This window comes from Diplotaxodon limnothrissa, linkage group LG18 (assembly GCF_057381915.1).
Source record: "Diplotaxodon limnothrissa isolate DT_005_m linkage group LG18, D_limnothrissa_male_GT1.1, whole genome shotgun sequence".
In the NCBI taxonomy this organism is placed as follows: Eukaryota; Metazoa; Chordata; class Actinopteri; order Cichliformes; family Cichlidae; genus Diplotaxodon; species Diplotaxodon limnothrissa.
Window position 1 is genome coordinate 41,230,345 of NC_140613.1, and position 6,239 is coordinate 41,236,583.

Sequence of the window (6,239 nt, forward strand, 5' to 3'; positions counted from 1 at the left end):
TCAGCTTATCTGTTTGTTCTTCTCTGTGCCGAAAACCTGGAACCACTGAGAGTGATTTACTAAGAGACAAAGAGAACTGTGGGTCTGTCTGCACTGATTGCAAATCTTTTTTAAAGCACTTGCTGAAATAACTCTTGCTAGGGTGTTTTTTTAACAGAAGCCCAGTGAATCATCATCAGAGTAATAGCTGCAAATGTTAACAATCCTATCCCAATACTTAATTATGACGCTGATAAAATAATGAAAAATAAATTTTCACTCGATCCAGCTGGACTGCACTGATAATTGATAATTAAGGTTGCTCTCGACTAGCTGCGTGCACTTGATTTGTAGAAACAAATATTCGATGTACATATGTATCTATCCTCTGACTTTTTTGTTTAGCACTGAAAACAAGAAAACATAGCTGGGGCAGTGAATGAACTGAGGCTGAACAAATTGACAGCACAAACTTTGTTATGCAGTGAAATGCACTCCCTGTAGGAGATAATGAAGGTAGTCCCTTGTAATGGTCCTGCTTCCCCTCACCATTCCCTCCTCTGGGACAAAGCCATACACCATGAACTGATAGATATGCAAAAGAGAAGACTGAGTGTAAATTAACTCAGTAATTTAGGTGTTACAGAGGCATAACGTGCCTGGTTGTTGTTGTTTTTTTGTTTTGTTTTGTTTTGGGTTTTTTTTCCCTTGGGCGGGGGGGGGGGGGGGGGGGGGGGTATTCTTTCTTTCTTTTCCTTCATTTTATTATGTGCTGCTATATGTGGTGTGGTGTAAATGCCACTAGAAACACTATGGAGGCATCAACAATTTACATTTTGACGCCAGCCGTAGATCTGGCTCCTGTTATACCATAATCATTACTACATCTGAGGCCAACGGGAGCATTTTACTCACTTCCCCAGATAAGCGTGTCCACCTTCAAGCCAAGCTAATGATCACTAGTCTTTGAAACTGTGGTGGAGCCACAGTGTGATGCACTGTGCACAAATTTCTTTGCTGGTTAGAAAACAATTATACCGTAAATCATTGTGTTTGAATCTGTTTATTGCTCTCAGCACAGCCACACAGCAAAGTTGGGCAGAAAGAAAACAGGGTTCAAACAGGATGACAAGGAAATAACAGAGCACAATAAGGTGGTACAGTGATTAGCAGTAGTTTTATCAGATGGTAAGAATGGGTTTCCTCTAGATACAAACCAACTGCCTTAAGGACAAGAAGTGTGGAACCTCTTAAGCTGCTGAGGTATCTCAAGCTTTGCCAGCCTCCATCCATCCTTTGTCTTCTACTCATCCAGTCCAGGGTTGCAGGTGGGATGGAGCCTATCCCAGCTGCCATAGCGATAGGCTCCCCATTTACACCCTGGACAGGTTGCTAGTCTGTCGCTGGGCTAACACACACAGACAGACAACCATTCACACCTATGGGCAATTTGGAATTACCAATTAACCTATCCCCACAAACAAGACATGTGGGAGGAAATTGGACTAGCTAGAGAGAACCAAACAGAAAGACCCCACCCAAACGGTGAAACCCAGAGCCTCCTTGCTGTGAGGCAACAGTGTTAACCACTACACCGCCATGCTGACCCCTTACACCTCTGCCAGCTTGTTCAATCACATTATCAGTGATGCATCTTGGGTTTGGATGGCCAGGACTACAAGACCTGGAGTGTACAAATTATCAGCCAATCAGCTTCTGTGTTACCCCACAATGATCTTCAAATGAGCCACCATCTCTCCCAATCAATGCCGATTTGGCAAAAGGTGTAGGATGACTGACAGCATCCATAGAGCCCAGCTGCATTTGGAAAGACCCCGGCAGGAAAAACAAGCCCGTTCTTATAGAATTTCTGGTAAATGAAAAAGTCTCACCAGGCTCATCTGGCATGCTTTTGGGACACATGACATGTCCAATGTGTCTAATTGCTCTGCCAGAATGTAACTAGACTGTACAATGCCCAGCAGTAACTTTGCTGCTTTTCAATGTCAGTGTTGGGATCAAACCTACCAAAGCTCTTTTTCCTCTATATAGACAAAGCAACAGCCGATTTTTAGCTTCCCTGGAACCTGCTGTATACCTGTTATGGCCCTGGCCATATTCATTACAGTTTAGTATTTCTTCTGTGTGCTGTTTTGTGCATTAGTATGACCCTTCTTCTTTATCTCTGAGTCTCTCTCTCCAGGTCTCCTAATAATTGGTCAAATCCATGGCTTTAAATCCAGCCTTCAACATCACACACATTAGTGGAAGGATTGGCTGGATGTGATGCCATGCAGCTAAATTTAAAGACATGCAGCGGGAGCCACAGGCAGATGGGGCAATGGTTGTCAATGGTTTAACCCTGAATAAGTGTTCAAATACTTGGCTCCATCATTTCCAGTGATGGCCAGAGGTGGCAAATGTACAGCATATCTGTACTTAAGTAGAAGTACAGATACTAGTGTTAAAAATACTCCAGTAAAAAGTACAGTACTGATTCAACTTCTTTACTTGAGTAAAAGTAAAAAATAACTCTTTGGAAAATGTTTCTACCAGCAAAGCTAACTGAACTTCTTCCTATATTAAGGTAATAATAAAATAATGTTAGTAGATGGAAATACAAACTTTATTTCAGTCTCTCAACTTGAATCTGTAAAGTAGACCATGAGCAGAGAAAAAGAAGGAAAATTAAAAAAACAAACAAAAGCAAAACAGTAGCTCTATTTTGCCTACACTGCACTAAAGAGGAAAATGAGTAGGGAAGAGGTTAGAGTGGGTTTCAGCAGGTGGAGGATCCCTAAAATCACCTGTAATGGCTCAGTGTAGAGAAAAGAATCACAACTCACAATAATTTCTATTGTAGATTTTCCTAGTATACAGGCTGTGATTCAGCTACTTTAAGATGGCGATTTTAAGATGACGCGGCCACATCCAGACGCCTTCCTGACCGCTCCGTTCCGATTGTGCACCTTTTTAGTTTTTGCACAAGTTGAGGAGCGTGTCAGGTTACATTTCACTGTGTGTTATACTTGTATAACTATGCATGTGACGAATAAAGAACCTTGAACCTTGAGCTAACCTGCTGCTCTTTTTGGATATACACAACCGAAGTCAACAACTGGATTCAACCAAATGTCAGCTGATGTTTGATGAGTTGTCCTTTTTTTTCTATAAAGTTGTTATGAAGGTGGAATTCAGTAAATGAATCTCAGTACCATCAGCTTAACTTTAAATTAATCTCTGCAACACTTCATTTAAGCTAACTCTGACCATGAAACCACAGCTGCTGAAACCAGTCACACACACTTTAAATCCAACACAGTACAGCAAATTATCCTGTTTATCAGAGTATTTTCATGCAACCTTTAAAATGAATTAATGTTGCATGAAATAAATAAATAACACAGTAAGTCTACCTCAGTTCTTACCTTTAAATCTAACCTCTGTTGTCCGTCTCCTGTCCTGTTTTTCTGATCTTTCTCCATCTCTGAGTGAAGTTAATTCTCTTTCTTTTCTCTCCCTGTGAAATACAGCAACTGGACCTTTAGCCAGCAACACACTGTGAGACCAACTGCACACAAACACTTTGTTTGTTTGCTGATGTTTGTTGAGTATGTTGTTTGTATGTTGCATTTAAAATTGCCTGCCACAACATGTTATTGCCTTTATCCTCGCTCATCTTCTGTACTGCTAGGTAGATGTGGAAGTAACGCAAACGTAACTTATGGACACCTGCAGTCATTCTGGTGTCTAAAGGCTCGCAGTTGCAGATAAGATGCAAGAATCATGACTTCAATGGTGTGTATTGAAGACCTGTTGGACAGCTTCAAATACCTCGGAGTTCACATCACGCAGGACCTGTCAGGACCTGTCATGGTCCTGTCACATCAACACCGTGGTGAAAAAGGCCCGACAGCGTCTCTACCACCTCAGACGCTTGAGAGACTTCCGACTGCCCTCCAAGGTGCTCAGGAACTTTTACTCCTGCACCATAGAGAGCATCCTGGCGGGAAACATCTTAACCTGGTTCGGGAACAGCACCATGCAGGACAGACGAGCTCTACAGAGGGTTGTGCGGTCAGCTGAGCGCACCATCCGCTCCGAGCTCCCTGACCTGCACTCAATCTACAGCAGGCGGTGCTGGACCAAGGCCAGGAAGATGGTGAAGGACCTCAGCCATCCCAACAACAGACTGTTCTCTCTGTTGAGGTCAGGAAAGCGATTCCGCTCCCTGAAGACCAACACAGAGAGACTGAGGAGGAGCTTCTTCCCGCAGGCGATACGGTCTCTCAATCACACCACCACACAGTACTGACCCACACATACAGTTCTTACACACACACTGGACTTTCTGGACTTTGTTTTTGCACAACACTGGTCACTATATTCTTCATTTCCGGTTAATACTTGTACAGCTGCTGTTATTGTGTATATATTTATTTATATTTAGATTTCTTCATACATTCTTATATAGTTCTATATTGTGTATTGTGTATTTTGTTGTACAGTTATTTTATTTTCAACTTTAATTTATATATTTTATCTTATTCTTCCCAGTTAAATTTACCCTTCATTCTAATTTGTGTTGTACAGTTATTTCATTTTTAACCTTAATTTATATTTTATTCCTTCCTAGTTAAATTTACCCTTTTTAATTTTTCATATTTATTTCCTATCTTATTCATAGCCTTTTCCTTTTTTGTTTTCTTTAGGTCACGAGCAGTTGTCCAAGCATTTCACTACATATCGTACTGTGTATGACTGTGTACGTGACAAATAAAATTTGAATTTGAATTTTGAATTTGAAAAAACACCTTATGTCTCAAGCTCAATGACCTCAAGAGAGACTGAAGAAGAGAAGGCATGACCATCTTTAAGAGGACATACGGGGAGTGTGAACTTCATGCCAGAGGATTACTTCAACTTTTTCATATGGAATGCAGCTAAGCCTGTGCTTGCATGAGAAAAATCACTTATTGTATACAATTTTATAAACTATTGTTATAGTTATAGAGAAATTATCGTTGAAACACACACACACACGCAGCAGCCAAAACATGTAAATAACATGTTGCCAGGTAACTAGAGTGTTGTTTTACACGTTCTGTGGTGTCATAATAACTCCTTTGGAGATTCAAGGTGTAAAGGTTTGTATATCTTTCTCTTTATGCCACAAACCCCAAAGGTCACTATTGATAAACTTATTTTAGGAAAAGTAATGGAATTTAAAGTTATGGCATTTCCATTTCACAGTTAGATACTTTAAAATGCAATGATGGACAAGAAAGGCAAGCAGCGCTTGCCTTGAAAACACACAAAAAAAACCCAATTAATTAAAATGTACTAAAAAGCGATCTTTGTCCTTTCCTCTTAAACAGTGCTGTTGTTTCTCCTTGCCTATATGTAAAAGTTACTGCTTGCTAATGTTAAAATGCCAAAGGAGTCAAAATGACACATTTGGCACCTCCAGTGCTAAACTTTTAACCTTGCAGAAACATTATTTGAAGCATCTTTTCGGCATTTAAACATTAAAAATTAAAACATTAAGATGTGCAGACGGATGTATGGCTGTACAATCTGAGAACACGATGCCTCTGCAAGCATACTAAGCAGCACACTGACAAATATCTTGACTATATTTGACCTTTTTAGCAATGGCAGACAGCTTTTAATCACCACTGCACGCCATACTGTATTGTGAACATTTACATCTACCTGTCCAATCGAGACTTTGATGTTAAAGATAAGATTCAATTAGCAGCAGGAAAACCAGGTCAGATCCCCCCGTAAAGACACCACCTGGCTCTTAGTCTCGCTCTCTCACGCATGCACAGGTGGGAAGTGAATTACAATGCGTTGCTTGATTAACCTCAGCATGGAGCTGAGCTGTTATGTTTAGAGAAGGAGAAGGAGCTCTTCAGTCAGATCCATTAGTATTTACGGCCACAGCATATCACTGTGGTGGTATATTTTCTATAGCACTGCAGTCGAAAGCTCGAAAGTCACATGCACGTAAATATCTTCTGAACAGTTGAATATATTCTATTTAAATTACATTTAGTTTTAACTGACTGTAACAGGAGATGGTTTATGTTTGGCGTAAATGAATGTAGTTGAATTTATTGCAGTACTGTTTATTTATTTTTGTATGAATTCACAAGTCACCACTGTGGTCTAAAGTCATCAGCACACTGAAGTCCGATTTCCACATTCTACCAAAGCGTCCAGGAGTCAGCGCCTGTAGACGCTGCGTCAGTTTG